We start from the raw sequence: 18713 nt of genomic DNA, 5'->3' as shown, positions 1-18713 counted from the left end.
TGACTTTCTACTAGAACATCATTCCAAAATTGACCTTCAGCGGCATATGCTGGAACTTAGAGGGACTACATTTCAGCTAGGGCAAATTTTCAGTTATCTGTCTTAAGGGGAAAACCAGTTGAACCATGAACAAAAACACTAAGGCTTGATTTTCTTGATATTGTGCTGGAAGACACCATGAGGTTGCTTTGGGTAAATATAGGACCAGAGGTGCTTGTTGATTTGTTGTGTATAATACAGCCACTAGAGGAGTAGGATGGATTGGACATGTTTTGTGAGAAGAGGAATTGTGCTTTAAAATAAAGCCAAACGCGCCCGGTGTAAATAAAACTTTTATTACAGTCGCGAAAGACGGAATATTTCTCAATATTACCATACGACACCTATGTGGTACTTAAATTAAATAAGATATTCTTATACAGTAAATTTTATATGAAATTTAGGTACCTTGTCCACATTTCATTCTCAACATTGTGGTAACTAAAATCGACAATACGGAAAGTATACGCTATGGACTTTTACCTCTGCAAACTCTTCAAAATTTCGTGCAATGGTTTACTACATTTAATGCGGCACAATAACTGGGTTGAACATCGAAACAAAATTAAGTCATTTATGGGGGGAAGGTATCATTCAAGAAGATGTGTAAAAATCTAATTTTTAGGCCAAATAGTTTTTGTGAAATCAAATGTTAAGTGTGTCAAAGTAGTGGGAACACCATGTGTCTGCACAGGCGAGCAGTGCAGTGATGACAAAATTGCGCACAGCGCGGAATGCGGGGAGCACGTGTCTGCAGCAGCAAAAGGGTTAATGAAGAGACAAAGCACCAGAAATTTCAAAAAATTGCATTCAAACGAATAAAATTCGTGAAGTAAGACACTTCGATATTGTTTTTAAATAAAGAAAATATTAAGCTCGGCACAAGGTTTGAACTCTTTACCTTTCGCTTACTAACCCAACGCCTTTTTTAAATCTCATTTTGTTCGCTTGTGTTCGTTTCATCTGCTCGGGGCGGACGTCGTAAGACATCCGGTTAAGTTCTTTGTTGATCGATTAACTCAGATTTTTTATTGTAGAGGGCAGCTAATCCTCTGACCGAACACGCTGATCTACCGTGCTGGCGTTTTTTTTTTATTAGGGGAGGGGAAGAGGAATGGGAAGTACAAAGGTGATTTAGGAAACCTGTACGCCTTAACCGCTACGCAAACGCAGCTCGTCCGACAATATAACTCCATGAGGACTCTTAACAGGTCACGCAAGTTACTGACAAACTCTGTTGGTATGACTATGAATTACACTTCGTCGAAGTACAATAGGAAATAAATAATTACCGCTGTTCTTTATTGCGAAAAAGCTGTTCATGAGATTGATACAAACACCTTTCCTTGCTATCGCCTGAGTCTTATTGCTTGTTTGGTTTAATTAATTAATAGAATATGAAGCAATTGGTATAAAGAATGCTTTTTCCAGAGCTTTCTATAAAAGAAAGTCTGCTACCAATACATTGCTCTTGTTCTATTACGTTATTTATGACTGAACGTTTCTAAAACTGAAGACACTCGTCTGTGCTCTGCTCTGCAGTCGAGATCTGGCAACGTCGTTCTCTGTTCATTGGCTGACTGTGTTTTGTGATGTCAGATGCGCAGAACGAACCTAAACTCGGCCGCCAACATAAATGACGCGCACTTTAGAGGAGGTTGATTGGAACACATCAAATGTGACTCACGGTCAGATACAGGCCACTGCTAAAACTATATTACATAAGCACATAGATCATCTGAAAAGGACAGAAAGTGGAGATGGAAAAATTGCAGGATTTACTTTAACCTCAGGATGCCAGCAACACCTGTAATAAAACATCAAATTCCAACAGGGCATAAAGTACCAGTATATCGAAAATATTTGGAGTTTGCAGCCAATTATGGAGGATTTCACAAACCAACAGGCAGCCAATGGAATAACAAAGGAGAACACTAGCCCATGAAGGCCTCAATCGTAGCCATGCCCAAGAAGTCAGCGACTTTTCCAAAAAATATAGGTTTCGCTGTGCAATGTCTTAATAGTAAAATGGTGACAGATGCATAACCAATACCCAATATTATGGAGACCATTGATAACTTGGAACAGTACTGCTACTTCTCTACCATAGATTTAAGAAGCAGATACCGTTAGTTTGAGGTTGTTCTGGAGGATAGACCAAAGACAGCATTCTCTGTCCCATTTGGTCATTATCAATACCAGAGGATGCCATTCATATTAAATAATGCATCAACAACATTTCAGTAGTTGCTGGACAAGGTACTAAGGGGGCTGAAACCTCAGCAATGTATGGTATAGCTCAATAATATAACTGTGTTCCTGGGTGATATGAGGGAACATTTACAACAGTTAAGATAGGTTTTTAAGAGGTTACATGCTGCACATCTTACGTTAAGCATACAAACTGCCATTTTACCTGTAGGAAGTCGGTTTCTCACAACATACAATTAGTAAAGAAGGGGTAAAGGTGGACACAAGTTTGGTACTTTTTCCAGTTCCTAAGAGAAAATAATGAGCTACAATCATTTTTAGCACTGGCCTGTTATACGAAACATGTAAAGGGGTTTGTTGCATGAAAATGTGGATATTTTGAGCAGGTAGATAGCGATAGCACTAGTGCAGGCATTGGGTCATGTACTAGCAGAGTGGCAGACACTGAAAGTTGCTGATGTAACAATGTGTTATGTTAGTCAACTAGATTGGGGCTACGCATGGTAGTACCAGTGAAGCTCAAGGAAGAAGTGTTAAATGAAACACATAATCATGTGCTATCTGGGCATTGAGGTTGTAGGGCAATGATGTGGAAGGTAGTGGAACAGTAGTGGTAGAATACAAAGAAGGAAGATGTAGTCCAATAATAAAGTACCATTGCAATGATGAATGGAGGCAATTAAACGTCTTAAAATGATACAAATGGGTATCCTTGGTCTATTTAACTGGACTCTGGCAGGAAACAACTTCGTTTTCCTGTTTACTGACCGCCATTGTGATTCAGCAAGCAGCTATGGTGGCCCAACACATGGTCAACAACTAATTGCTCAAGTTTGTTGAATCTAAAACTGTTATCGCTGACCAAGGGGCAGATTTCATGTCGAGCTTGATGAAACAGCTGTATGGGTTCGGAAATTAAGAACTAGCCTGCTGCATTTGCAGGCCAGGTAGAACAGAGCATGTGTGTCATGCCAATAGCATGATGTTGAGTTATTGTACAAACTACAACAATGATAGCTCACACTGGATGCCTATAACCATTTCAGGGCATTCCAGATTCATTGCCACAAGTAGCAGCATCTACCATTAAAGAAAAGGTGAAAGGAAGGAAGAAAAAGGGTGAGCACAAAGATGTTATGCAACCCACACATGAAACACTGTACACATTAAGCTTGATGAAATAAGGTGGAATATTTTGTGTTATGTTGTAGTGTAGTCAGGAGGTTAGGCTGAATTGTAACATTAGTTAGAATGTGCTATTGTGTGGTTATCAGAAGGTGACTTTTGTTGCAAAATGAGTGTAAGGAATAAGTTTGTGTGCCACAGTTATTATAGTTTTATATTTATGCCAGTGGCATGTTATCAATGTATTTAAGAGAATTATGTCAGGCAACAGCAGATCTTTTTGAAGGGGGTGGGGGGAGTAACTGCAGCTCCCTGTTCCCAGGTTGCTGTGCACCAAAAATAAAGACAAAAGCAGTCTTAGTTGTGGCAGTCCTTCACCAAGAGTGGAGTTGGAGTGCTGCGGGATCAGCAAAAGGGTGTGGTTCTCATTAGTCACCAAAGGACACTGAGACTAACTTTTAATGTAAACTGCATATCAGCTATGAATGGTTATAAGAGCAAATGCAACAGGCAACTGATACGGTACCATGTACCTTGCAATGGCGCATGACAAGTGTTTTTGGAAGACAGCTGTGGCAGTGACGTGGTTCTGTTGTTCCCCATAGTGATTTGCGAAGATGGAAAAAAATCGAGATTCGAGCAGTGGTTAAGTACTTGGTAAAGAAAGGTATGACAGTAAAGGACATTCATGCTGATTTACAGAATACACTGGGAGACTCTGCTCCTTCATATTAAACTGTTGCCAAATGGACAAATGAATTTAAGTTTGGTAAGGGGATCATAGAGGATGATCTGTGCAGTGGTCGGCCAAGATGTGTCACTATTCCAGAAATCATTGCAAAAGTGCACAAAATGGTCATGGAGGATCGCCGATTGAAAGTGCGTGAAATTGCTCACGCTTGCCAGATTTCATCTAAAAGGGAATATCACATTTTAACTGTAGAATTAGAAATGGAAAAATTATCTGCAAGATGGGTGGTGCGACTCTTGACGCAGATTTTTTGTACCGGTTTGTAGCCACAGATGGAACTTGGGTGCACTTCTGTACCCCAGAGACAAAACAACAGTCAAAGCAGTGGAAACATGCTGATTCTCCGCCACCACAGAAAGCGAAGACAATTCCTTTGGCGGGAAAGGTCATGACATCAGTGTTCTGGGATGCGAAGGGGATTCTGTTTCTAGATTATCTCTCCACTGGGCAAACAATTACTAGAGAATACTGTGCTAACCTCCTGGACAAATTACAACCAAAGATATGCCAGAAAAGGCCAGGTTTAGGAAGGAAGAAAGTCATCTTCCATCAAGACAATGAGTGCCCACATGCGTGCATATTGCCATAGCCAAATTACACAAACTAAGGTACGAATGGTTGCCACACCCACCTTATTCACCTGATATGGCTCCGTCAGACTTCCATCTCTTCCCATAGCTGAAAATTTTTCTTGGTGCATGAAAATTCAGTTCAAACGAAGAACTGATAGCCAGAGTTTACAACTATTTTGCAGGCCTGGAGTAAACTCATTTTCGAGATGGGATAAAGGCACTGAAAAATCATTGGACCGAGTGCATTAATCTACAAGAGTACATTGAAAAATAAAAAAAGTTTCAGTGATGTAAGTACTTCTTTCTACTCCATTCCGAGAACTTTACAAACCAACTTCATAATAAAGATTATCTGAATTTAATGTTGTGTTTAGCAGGTGACATGACGTTCACCGACACTTTAGCACAACAAATTGCATTAAAAATAATGCTAACCAATTGACTGCCATGTTGATTTACGTGTTTGAAAAGGTAAAGTAATGCAGTTGGAAGTTTTAGTATTTATAATTGATGCCTATGAAAAGTGCAGGTCAAGTGTATACTGCATTAAAGATCTCTCTGAACTGCATCATTTTTAGTGTAACTTTCCTGCGAAAGTGACATCAGCAGCTGTATACAGTACCGGCCACTTATCTAGCTGTTTGTTTTGTAAATATAGATGTGTGAAATATTGTAAAGTGCATTAAATATGGCACTATACTACAGATAAATCTGTCACTGCAGCACTTATTTCACATTCATTAGCTTCGTCAGCTTGCAGCCAAATGGTCACTTTCAAATCAACGTAGACACCGGGGTTATGATGGGGATCGATCGGTCTGTATCCACAGCGAAGATTACAGGGAAGGGAACCATACCACACTTAAGCATTTTAAGCACACATTTACAAAACATTAATAAGCCATTTTTATTTAGTATACTGACCTTTAATTGGGATGGTCTATAAATGGGGCGTGAACAAATGGATACAGTAGTTACTACTTTTTAGCAGAAAAATCTAAAATTGTGGGTTGTTTTAATTTTTTCTGATGAATTTTTTCAGTGTGGTTTTCATGTTCATAAACCACAATGGAAAAATGTGTCATCAACATCTGCAGCTGAAATACATTTTTTTAATTGTGTCTGCTGCTGCATTAACATCTCCAAATGAGGGAACATCATTACTGTCACAGTCACTGTCACTGCGTTTTCTTGTGTGAAAGTCAATCATGTCATCAACAGAAACATATTCCACAGTGACAACATTGTCTTCAGTGTGTACAAAATCATGAAACAAATGCTGCAGCTTTTCCCATGATGAAGTAAGCAGTTTTTCACGTAGTCACTAACACTCGGGTCTGATGCGTCGGATCCATTTCCGTTGTTGGCTTCAATGAATCCCGCTTGTCAGAAGCAATTGGAGATGCTGGCCACCATAACTCCTGCCCATGCCTTCACAATATAATGCAAAGCATTTAAAATTGACACTTTAAAGGAGGCTGGGTCTTTCCTAACCTCCATCAAAGTTAATGCCTTCTGCACAGTCGCCTTCCTATAGTGTGTTTTGAAAGCACGTATAATACCCATATCCAAAGGTTGTAATTTGCTTGTGCAGTTTGAGGGCAGAAACTCTATTTCCACATTACATAGACTTATATTTCCGGGATGTGCAGGGCAACGATCCACTAACGAGAATTTTTTCTGTTGTGACTGTCCATTCTTGCATGAAGGCAATGTAATTGCTTCTTGAATAATTGTGATGTCATCCGTGCTCTTTTGTTGGTGCTGTAGTTCGTTGGTAGTGTTTTTATATTTTTAAAACACTGGTTTTTTAGATTTGCCAAGCACAAATGGTTTAATTTTTTCAGAACCATCCGCGTTGGTGCCTAACATTACTGTCAGGTGAACTTAACTGTGTTTACCTCCATGGCAGTTTTCGCCTTTAAGGGCAATCCTTTTATTTGGGAATACGCTGAAAAAGAGATCTGTGTCATCAATATTGAATATATACTTTGGTTTATATTGTTTCAAAAGTTCTTGTAACCTGCTACTCTGCAATTCCATAACAGATTTTATGTCCACACTGTTTTCTTCTTTACAAACAGTTCTATACACTACAATGTATCACTTCTTAAACCTGTCTATCCACCAGTTAGATGTTGTAAAGTCCTGGATCCCAAGTACTTTGGCGATTTTCAGTGCCTTTTTCGTAACATAACAACGCTTATTGGAAGGTTAGACGCACATGCTGCCTGAAACCAGTTCTTTGTAATTTCTTCCAGCTCTGCATATTTCGAGTAGCTGGCATATTTCATTTTTTTGGAATTTGGCCCACTGTTTCTTGCACTTTCCAAAATAGAGTCTCAGTGTTTGACGGTGATGTTCTACATAGATATGGGTATTCCTAAACTCTGCGATAATGCAACACATGTTCCACGGTGAGCTTAAACTCTTTCCAGAATTTTTACCTTTTCTTCCATAGAAAGTGTTTTCCAGTCTCTTTTGGCAGTACCAGCTTTTCCCATCTTAAACTGCGACAGAAAACAACAGCATGAAAGAAACAACTAACCACAGACCATGACTACTTAACACAAGGCTACAAACATGCTACACACAAACAAAGCCACAAACACAAATTCTTTGCATGGCAGGTGTTGACTGTCAAGAGTAGCTGTGTCAATTGAAATCTCCCTTCGGTTGTAGAAACAATTACTCCCATCAGCCACAACGCCGAGTAGTGGTTGGCAGTGGCGGGATACAAATCACGATTTGTTCCGACTTAAGATTTGCTGGGTAGATCATCCTGGTATCAAGAAAGTAAACGGTGTAATGTATGTAAACACTACTTGAAGGTATACGCAGTGTCTGCATCATTTTATCTCAATCACACCAGTTTTTTTTCCTTCACAAATACTGTTTCCTAAAACGTAAATCGCGAGAAAATTAATGGAAAAATGGTTGTGAATTAACACTGTGAACATAGGAAATTTGACAGGAGCGATGTTAAAAATGTTGTAAACGGCGGGAAAATGTTAATTACGGGAATGCAAATGTTGCATTGTACTGTAGTAAGAAATATGTTTTCTAATAAGTAAAATGTTATAAAGCACTATAGAGCAGGCAGGGGCCACTGAATGATTCTTGTGAAGTATTAAACGATGAATGGAGATTTGCTGTGGTGGAGTGATTAGTGAGAGGGAATTTTAACAGTTGTATGCTGTATTTTACAAGAAGGTAAGTGGCTGTTAATTTGGGAGAATAGGAGGTTTGACCTGTCAATTGTAAGTGACAATTCTGGAAGAGTTTCTGACCACAGATGATCGATGAGACAGAGGGTTAAAGATGCTGGCTAAATTTACAATCTTTGAACCTTATGATTTAAGCTGCATGGTACTTAGGAAGAAAATGGCAAATACTGTACATTTTTTCCATGTATGCTGATTTTTGTTTGCAGACTGGTCTAGGGTAGAGATCTGGGGCCAGAGCTTTTGTAGTGCAATCACTTTTGGGGGGGGGGGGGGGGTGTTATTGTGGAAAATAGCAGCTCCGACGCAGCAGCTGAAGAAGCAATAAGCAGCCAGCGGGCATCAAGGCATCGGCATGATGGTTGCAGCAATAGAACTGTTTGTATACTGCGAGGCAGGCCAGGTCAAGCACCGCAATCTTGTTGACACAGCAGATTCCAAATATGGCTGAAAGCAGTACATCGGCATATCATGTGTACTTCTAACCAGTGTAAATAGCCATCAGTTCTAGCAGTGGTATTTGTTGTCTGGTAGCACCTACTATGACAAGAGCTTTCGGCCAACGAGGCTTTTGTCAGAAGTAGACCACACACACCCATTGAGTCGCTGATGGGTACAACAAAAAGACTAGCTGAAAGTGAGCTTTCAGCCAACAAGGCTTTTGTTGGAAATAGGGTCCCCCCCCCCCCCCCCCCCCCACACACACACATATAAACTCACTCACTCATGCCTTGTTGGCTAAAAGCTCACACTCTGACAGTCTTTCTTTTGCTGTTGCTATCTGTGACTCAGCATCTTCCCTATCTGATGTGTGGCAGCCATCCTTTTCATAATATGTGCTTTTCAATTGGTATATCTCAAAAGTTAATTTGATTCTTATGTGTTGGGAATTTAGAATCGATGCCTCTGATACATATTTATCTTCGCCGCAGTTTGCTATGGATGCTTTTATAGTCGTTCCTATTAACATGGTTGTGTTTTGCCTACCCTTGTGTAACGTTCGTTCTGTGTGTGTTAATAAAAGCATTTATGTTCACTTTTAAACCATAACTGCATGTTTATTTCAAGTTCAATAACAACATTATGTTATTTTTTAACAACATTATGTTATTTTTCTATTGTGAATTTAATCTTTTTATGTATCTTCTCAGTTTTGGCATGTATTTTGACAGTAATTTTTGTTTGTGATTCATCTACTAAGCAGAGGATATCACTTGTGCATCAGAACCTGTATGTGTTGTATTCCTTGTAATGCAATCTGTTTTACAAAGTTTAAAAAAATATTTTTTTATGCTCTTGAATCTTAAACCACACAACTCACAAAACCAAGCACCACTTTGACACATGCTTCATAGGCTCAACAGTGAAGGGCGGAGTCTTTTTGTTCCGTCTGCAATCCAACACCTCCTGTATATTGTGAGTAGTAATCTATTTTTTTCCATAATATTTTTGTTCTTGTAAAAAAGAAAAAAATCTGCAGTTAGCGCAAGACCAGTACTTGTGTTCCACAGCAGTTAGCTTTTAAAACACAAAAGCTACAAAGCAAAAAGATTGTTACATAAAAATGTTTCGATGTGTTATAAGTGAAGTGACAATGCAATGTCTAATGTATGACCATATTGGCAGATTTTGGATGGAAAAATGAATAACTGCAAGTATTTCTAAAAACAAAGATGATGTGACTTACCGAACGAAAGCGCTGGCAGGTCGATAGACACACAAACAAACACACACACAAAATTCAAGCTTTCGCAACAAACTGTTGCCTCAAGATGTCTGCTTGTGTCTGTATATGTGTGTGTGTGCGCGCGAGTGTATACCCGTCCTTTTTTCCCCCTAAGGTAAGTCTTTCCGCTCCCGGGATTGGAATGACTCCTTACCCTCTCCCTTAAAACCCACATCCTTTCGTCTTTCCCTCTCCTTCCCTCTTTCCTGATGAGGCAACAGTTTGTTGTGAAAGCTTGAATTTTGTGTGTGTGTTTGTGTTTGTTTGTGTGTCTATCGACCTGCCAGCACTTTCGTTAAGTCACATCATCTTTGTTTTTAGATATATTTTTCCCACGTGGAATGTTTCCCTCTATTATATTGATAACTGCAAGTATTTATTTATTAATATAATAATTACGACATGAAATATTTCCTAATCTGTAAGTACTGGATATAAGAACAAAACTGTATTATTTCAGATTATATCAACTAAAAATGCCTTAAATTAATGTATGTAAATCACTAAGAGCAGCAAGATCGACTGGAAGAACAAATGAGCAGCTTGCAGAGCTTGGCATGACAGCCCAAAATTTTGTAACACGGCATTGGGGCAAGTATCCTCTCTGGTTAGTATAGATGCTAAGTGTGTTTTTAAATCTGACAAAGTACACAAAATTCTGAACATCAGATTTTATTTTTGAACACTGCTTTTTCAAGAGGCAGTGAAATTCAATAACTATTTACACCGATGGGCCTAAACTGGACCTTACTGTCAGCTGCCCAGTAGTTCCTCATGGCTATCTCTAGGGATGTATTTCCACACAAAAATGGTCTTTGATATAAATCTATAAGCAATCAAAGACACTGTAGCAGATGAGATGCAATCAGTTTTGTTTGTTTTACTTTCGGGTGCAAAAAACAACTGGGGTCTACATGCCCAAGTCAAAACTACAGGACACGAATACGAAGAGGAGTTAAACAACTATACGTCAGTCCCAATGGACAGAATAGAGGACAGCTAAAAACAGGCACGTGAAAAAAGTACTAAAAAAACACCAAACAGGAATGGAGGTCCAAAACTAAAATTTAAATGGCCTTCGTCATATTGCTTCAGTGGATAAAAAGTAAAATGCTGTCGAGAGCCTGCGCGTCATTCACTAAAATGGCTGATAAAGCAGGCGACAAACCCCTGGAACGTAAATGGTTAAAAAAATGGGCATTCCAGTAGGAAGTGATGGACAGTTTAAAAGTTGGGTGCAATGTGTACAACGTGTTGGGGTAGCGCCACTTAGCAAATGACAATGGCTAAAAAGGCAGTGCCCAGTACGTAGCCGAGTTAAAATAATCTCCTACCGGTCGGCGGGTCGAGAGGCAGTCGCCCAAGGCTGGGAGAGGATCAAAAAGTTGAAGCTTATTCCCGTGAAGGGAGGACCAGTGGCAATGCCAAAGGGACATCAACTCCTGACAAACGGCAACACAGAGATCATCGGAGGGAATATAGGTACTCGCGGGCTGAGGTACGAGGACTGCAGCCCTGGCAGCAGCCTCATCCACCAAGAGTGAGCAAGAGACAGTTTTCCTGGACCTGCTGCACTAAGACTTTGAAGGGCGCTTAGTGAGTCTAAGCAGAGTACACAATTAGAAAGGCTGTGTCACCGGATGTACTCCGTGGCCTGATACAAGGTGAAGGGCTCGGCTGTCAATACTTAGGAGTGTGCCAGAAGCTGATATCAAATGACATGGGTGCCAATGACGAAGGCACTCTTGACCACACAGTCAGTCCATGAGCCATCAGTGTATATAAAGGTACTATCGCGAAGTTCCATGTGAAGGTCATGAAACTGAAGGTGATAGACCGAGGCTGGAGCAGTGTCCTTAGGAAGCGAATGAAGGCCAAGGTTAACATGGGCCGCTTCACGAAGCCAAGGTGGTTAAGGGTTCACACCCACTGGGAAAGTTGCAGGTAGTGTGAAGTTAAGCCGCTGTAGCAAGTGGCAAAAGCAGACTCCAGGAGGTAACAGAGAAGAGGGATGAGCCCCACACTGATGATCAAAGGAATCATCAAAGAAGGAGGCATAGCAGGGGTGGCTGCGCATGGCTGACAAACGGCATGCATACCTGCTGAGGAGAAAGTCATGGCAGTAGGACAGCGGCTTCAGCATACAGGCTCTCAACCGGGCTGTTGTAAAAGGCGCCCATGGCCGAAAAGATGCCATGATGGTGGATAGTGTTGAGACGGTGTAAGACGGATGGGCGTGCAGACAGAGCACGGAAGTTCGACCGGCACCCCACAAAGTACCATTGAGGACATGTAGGAGCTTGAGGGACCACATACAGGTAGGGCACATGGGAGCACCGAGAGAGTTTCCTATCAAGCATGAGCCCTAGAAATTTAGTAGTTTCAATGAACAGGCCCAGAAATTCATGCAGACAGTTTTGTCAGTGGAAAAGCAAAAGCCATTGTCGATGCTCCAGGAGTAAAGACGACCAAGACAGCACTGAAAATGCCGCTCAGTGAGACAAGTCCATGGAGAACTGCAATAGATGGCCGGAAATGCCTGGCGGGAGACAGGCCATTATAGGGTTAATGGCGCAGGTGCCCACAGAAGCCCCACATGTAAAGAGTACAGAGAATACCAGTTCTCCAGCAGGTGTCCAGGCCTTCCCCAAATCGAAAAACACAGCCACAGTCTGGGATTTCTGCAGAAAACCATTCATGACATGGGTGGACAAAGTAATGAGATGATCAACTGCAGAATGCCGCTCTCAAAACCCACACTGTGCATTCGTCAGTAAATTGCGTGACTTGAGGCACCACACCAGCTGTGCATGAATCATACGTTCCATCACCTTGCAAACACAGCTGGTAAGAGAGATGGGGCGGTAGCTAGAAGGAAGGTTTTTGTCCTTACTGGGCTTAGGTATGGGTATGACAGTTGCTTCACATCAGCATCCAGGAAATGTGCCCCCTGTCCAGGTGCGGTTGTATGTGTTAAGCAGAAAGTGCTAGTTTGCAAGAGAAAGGTGCTGCAACATCTGAATGTGGATGGTGTCTGGCCCTGGGGTGGAGGATTGGAACGAACTGAGAGCATGATCTAGCTCCCACATAGTAAAGGCAGCATTGTAGCACTCATGATTCAGAGAAGAGAAGGGTATCGCCCAAGCTGCCTCCGCTCGTTTCCGATGGAGGAAGCCAAGCTGATCGTGGGAAGAGCTCTAAACTTCTGCCAAATGGCGGCCCAAGGTGTTGGAGATGGCAATAGGGTCCACGATGACATCATCAGCGACTGTCAGGCTGGAAATTGGGGAGTGGATCTTTGTTCCAGAGAGCCGTCAGAGGTTGGCACACACGACAGAGGAAGGTGTGGAACTAGTGAATGAAAGCCAATTAGCTCTTTTGCTATCTCGAAGAACATGACGACACTTTGCACGCACCTGTTTATAATGAATGCAGTTTCGCCAGCGAAGGGCGGCAGTTAAAAATGCAGAGAGCTCGTCTACGTGTGCGAACTGCATCGCAGCATGCCTCAGTCCACCAAGGGACTGGGACATGACGTGGTAGAGAAGAAGTGCGGGGGATGGAACATTCTGCAGCAGTAAGGATAACTTTTGTGAGATACTCAACCTGGTCATCACAAATGGGCAAATCTTGTTCTTTGAAGGTCACCAGGGAGGATTAAAGCTGCCAGTCAGCTTTAGGAAGCTGCTATTTAGGCGTGCACACAGATGAGGTATGAGTCGGCAAATGAATAGCACACGGGAAATGGTCGTTTGAGTAGGTGTCAGAAAGAACGGTCCAGTCAAGACGATGGGCAAGCTAGGCACTGTAGAAGGATAGGTCCAAATGGGAATAGGTGTGCGAGGAGTCGGAAAGGAAAGTGGGTGCCCCAGTGTTAAGGCAGAAGAGGTTAAGTTGGTTAAGAAGGTCAGCCAAGAGGGCACCTCTCTGACAGGTCCTGGGAGAACCCCAAAGGGGAAGATGTGCATTAAAGTCACTGAGTAGTAAAAATGGGGGAGGTAGCTGCGCAGTAAGTTGAAGGAAGTCTGCCCTGGTGACACCGAATGATGGAGGGACATATATAGTACAGAGGGAAGAAGTCGGGTTGGGAAGGAAAAGGTGAACTGCAACAGCTTGAAGATTGGTAGTCAGGGAGATGGGTTGACTATGAATGTCATCCCTTATGAGCAGCATGATGCCTCCATGAGAGGGAATGCCAGCCTAAGGGGGGAAAAAGTCAAAATAAATCAGTAAGAAATGAAAAAGCTCAAAGTGGTCGTTAAGGCGCAATTTCGTTTCCTGAAGGCAGAGTACATGGGAACGGTGCGATGCTAAAAGCAACCGTAAATCCTCTTTGTGGGATGAAAGGCCGCAAATGTCCCATTGGAGGGGAGTCATGACGAGGAAGAGATGTAGGGGTGTCACCTCGGCGGCTGCCGAGTGACAGCTGGGGAAGAGGTGCTACTACAGGGCACAGAAGCGGGAGGTTCTTGTTCCATGGGGTCCACAGAAGCTTCAGTTTGCTTGTGCGGTCGGTCTGTAGAGTCCAATGCCGAAAAACAGTTGTTTGTACGCACTGGTGACATGGAAGCTGGATGGGCTAAGGTACCAAGTGCTGACACCATCGAAGCGGATCTTCGAGTTGGCAAAGGCGAAGACCATTTGCCCTTGGTGCACTTATTCAAGCCTTTCCGGTTATATGAGGACTCGGGTGTTGTTTGGCTGGAGGGATGAAGGAAGTCTTCACGGGAGTACTCCTTCTGCCCTTTCCAGCCTACCGGTTGTGTAGCTGGTGGTTTTGCCCCTTGAGGTGAGAGCTTTGACAGTGTGTTGCACAGCTGGACGGGGGGATGGCGATGCTACCTTCACACTGGGCAATTTTACAACCTCAAAGCTGAATTGGAGGTGACATGTCTGCGTGGCCATGTCCTTCATGGAGCGAGGGGTAACAGGAATGGAACTATAGGTGTCAGACTGAAGAACACAGGGTTTGTGACTAGCCAGTAACTTGCGAGCGACTGGATAAGGCACCTTTTCCTTTACCCAGATCTCTTGAACAGCCCACTTATCACTCCCGAGAGAAGGCAGCATGGCCGCCATTGCAGTTCATGAAGCAGGGAGGAGGAGGAGGTGGACAATTGCCCTCGTGTGTATCCCTACCACAGGTGACACATTTGGCTGGGTGTCGACAAGACGTTCAAGTGTGGTTGAAATGATGACACTGGTAGCAGTGCATCGGGTTTGGAATGTACGGCCAAGCGGTCACAATTTCATAGCCTGCTTTGAGCTTGGACGGAAGTACCACTCGATCAAAGGTGAGAAAGAGAGGGCAGGTGGGCACTAAGGAGGAATCTACATTTTTCATTATATGATGAACTGCAATGATACCCTGATCAGGGAGGTAAGATTGTATTTCGGCCTTGGTTATGCTGGCAAGCAGCCTGGTGTAAATTACACCATTGGGAGAATTCAAAGTCGTATGGGCCTCAACACGAACAGGGTAACCATGGAGAAGCGAGGCAGCAAGCAGTTGTTGTGCTTGAGAATCAGAAGTGGTCTCCAATAGCAAAGTGCCATTCCGTAAACAAGTGCAGGATTTCACAGGGCCAACAATTGCATCTACACCTTTCTGAATAATAAACGGATTTAAGGTGGCGACGGGCTGACCGTATTCAGTACATGAGACCATGAGGAACCGTGGTGCAGCGGGAAGGGTCTTTGAATCATTAGCCTCATTGCATTTACATTTTGTAGATGTCGAGTGGGAAGATGATTGGCTCATCGCGAGGAAATCCCCCATGATTACCTGTGTCACTGATGGCGTGCTCTTTCCAACTTGGGCACCTGCCTTAGGTGACTGTTCACACCTCAGGTCACACCTCCCGAACACCTGACGGATGGACCAATCGGCAATTTGGGAAGGTTACAGCTCAGGCAATCACCCCTCCCTGGGCCTAGCCTGTATCAGGGGGTATGTGTGAACCCTAACTGTCAACCTGGGGCTGTGAATTATGTGTTACCTAGTCACCTGATATGCTTCAGACATGTGGGCCGGATTTGAGGAGCACATGAGGAGGAAGAAGAAAAAAAAGAGGATCCTCAAACGCTGAAGCGGAGGAACGAGAGGAGAAGGGAAACCAAGAAAAGAAAAGGGAATGAAAAACAAAGGTGAGACTGTTCGCACATCAGCGACAGAATGCAGGACATTCCCAATAATACCCCATACATGTTGCCCAAGGGAGAGAAAAAAGAATAGCAAGAGGATAAACATGCAGCACAGAATGGAAAACAATGCAGCAAAGGCTGGGGCCCTGTGGTAACCAAACACGAACCTGTCACAGTGGCGAGCCCCCTGGGTGGGGGATGCAATCAGTAGAATAACTTTAGACTATAGGAACTCGGACCAGATATTCAGCAAATGTACTCGACAGACAGAGTGGTCCGAAATGTACAAGACACACTTCACATACTATAACATCAAAGCTAGGTAGTAGTATTATGGGTACCAGGCCATGTGGAAATCTTGAGAAATAAGCAAGATGACTTGATAGCAAGGGGTGCATGATAGGAAAGTTATGTACTGACCTATGCTGCCCCATGAGTGCTGCTGTTACCTAATTGTTGTGGAGAAGAACTGCCTGTCAGTGGGAAGAAGTGTCGCTGGAGGTACATAACAACAACAACAATAACAAGTTGTAGTTTTGCCATGGCAAACATTATTCCAGTCAAAGTGGCTTCAACGCAACTTAGAACAGGGCATTGTCCTTGTGCCAAATCTTATCTGATTGCATTTTATAATCTGACGAGAAGATAGCAATATTTTTATCATGATTTGACCACTTTTTTAAACAATAAGAGGAGTGTGGAAAAGGTTTCATGCATAGACACTGTTTAGTCACTGATCAAGCCAGCCACGATTGAATCAGTTTTGGACTTTTGGGTTGTGCAAATTTCTTTTCTAATATACATTTTAAATGTAGACTCAGGTTTTTATTTAAGTACTCTTATATCTACATACTAAACTGTTACCCAACATTTTCTTGTTCTCGTTGGCCCTTATCCTGCTTTTATTAGTGGTAAACCTGTCACATGTACCAAGGAATAGTTTTTAGCAGTTTCTTCAGCTAATTCTCAACGACCATGTCAAAACTTTGATGATGTATGAGGGTCATGCCAATATTTGTTGCAAATAAAACCAACATTCTTTCAAGTATTATGTAATTTAGCTCACATTTGTCTATATTGGCTCTTGACTATATTTTTGTTTACAGGAGATGAATGGAATCTTTTTCTCTTGATGATTCAAGGAAGAAACTTCCCTCACATACTCTTAACACATTTTCTGTTATAGTTCTTGCTGATGTGTTGCAGGTTCCGTAAGAGCGTACACAACAGAGTGGTTGAAAAGATAGCTGCTGATCTGTGGAAGAAATGGTCTTATTGTCATCTCAGAGCTACACAATAAAGAGACTTTCAGAAGATTCTTGAAACTCTCAAATAATTCAGTTTATTGTAAAAAATATAGATGGGAGTAAAGTTAGTTATCTAGAGGAAGTAATAGCCACAAAAGGTTCTAGAAACTATCTACATGTAATATTGCAATTAATAAACCCAAACATGTACCAATTTCCACAGATCCAAAAGTCACGCAGAAAATAATTCCACACACTCTTTCCTCATCTGACAACAATGATGCAAATGTAAAATTGTTAGGTTTGAATTCTCCGAATTTTCCTGACTTTACACACAAAATTTGTGTTTCCTCCAACAGAGTAGGTGCGGCAATGTTTCAAAATGGCATCTGTAAGTGTCATATTTTAACACAGTGTGTCGCCATCGAATATTCACTGTGGAAAATCTTGAAACGCTTCTGTGAAATCCGTGGAGCATCTGAAGTGAATAGTAGTACAGTTTGTTGCTGGGCATAATTTGCAGCAAGTGGCTGTTCCACCTGATATGGTGCATGGTGCTAATGTTCTCACTCACGGGGATCAATGCAATATGACTTTGCAGGGGCCAATGCTTCTGTCAATCAGCAAAGAATACTCAAAACTATGTGCAAGATGGGCTCTGTGCTTACAGTGGAACCCAAATCTCACAGAAAAAAATATTTATTCTGGTTGTTTTCAACATTTTGTAGCTTAGAGGGAGGCTTTGCCTCGGATTGTGAAAGGTGATGAATCATGGGTTCATTTTGAGCCTGAAATAAAAAGACAATTGATGGAATAGCATCATCCTTAAGCTCCATAGAAGAAAAAATTCAAAGCAACTGATTTCGTCAGATCATGATTGTAAGAGTGTGATTATCATTCCTGTGATATCAAAATACAGTATCATTATTTCAGAGACAAACATGAATACAGTAACACCACTCGTGAAGCATTTCCATATCAACTCGGGGATGTTTTGATTCAACACTATAGCGCTTGGCATGACAGACGTTTGAGGACTTCTGAACAAATCACAAAACAGGGTTGGACTGTTTTACTGCATCCTCTCTACAGCTTTGACCTAGCTCCACTGAACTGCCACCTATTTGGGCCGTTAAAAGATAACATTTGTGGTCAACATTTTGAGCATGAGGAGAAAATTATTTGCAAAGTGACCAGAACAAGGACTGGTACCAAAAGGGCATAAACACCCTTGTGCCTTACTGGAGAAAGGCCATAGAACTGGAAGGGGGTTATGTGGAAATATAGTGTGTAGATGAAAGTCTTTCATGCATGTAATTTTCATTGTGTGGAGTAAGTAACAGTTTCAGTTAAAAATCTGGGGCATTACTTTCTGGGCAACACTCTTTCTCTTTCATCTCCTCTCAGTAGGTTGAGGGGGGTAAAAAGATGTGTAGGAACTTTATTGACACATATATTAATTGGTGTAAAGGATGAACAGAAATGTGGAAGTTATAATTCTGATAAATTAGTCATTGCAAAGCTACAACTGGGACAAGCAAGTACAAAACTGATAACAAAGGACATGGAATGAAATTAACTACATCCTTTTCAAAGGAACCATCCTGTCACCATAGTTGATATATGCAAAATCTAGACTGGGATTTGAGCCCCAGTACTTAAACCGCTCAATCT

At 42.0% G+C, this 18713-nt stretch overlaps 1 long non-coding RNA gene across 1 annotated transcript in view; it reads left to right on the top strand.

Annotated features, from left to right (window-relative positions):
- LOC126199680 (uncharacterized) overlaps positions 1–17181 on the top strand; it is a 34199-nt gene extending 17018 nt beyond the window's left edge. Inside the window, exons 2-3 of the long non-coding RNA XR_007540165.1 lie at positions 10109–10255; positions 16999–17181. This is a non-coding gene — a long non-coding RNA (uncharacterized LOC126199680). The remainder of the gene's footprint in view (positions 1–10108; positions 10256–16998) is intronic.
- Positions 17182–18713: the final 1532 nt, after the last annotated feature.

The sequence above is a fragment of the Schistocerca nitens genome, chromosome 1, assembly GCF_023898315.1.
Source record: "Schistocerca nitens isolate TAMUIC-IGC-003100 chromosome 1, iqSchNite1.1, whole genome shotgun sequence".
Lineage (NCBI taxonomy): Eukaryota > Metazoa > Arthropoda > Insecta > Orthoptera > Acrididae > Schistocerca > Schistocerca nitens.
This window is presented reverse-complemented; position numbering and strand designations above follow the sequence as displayed.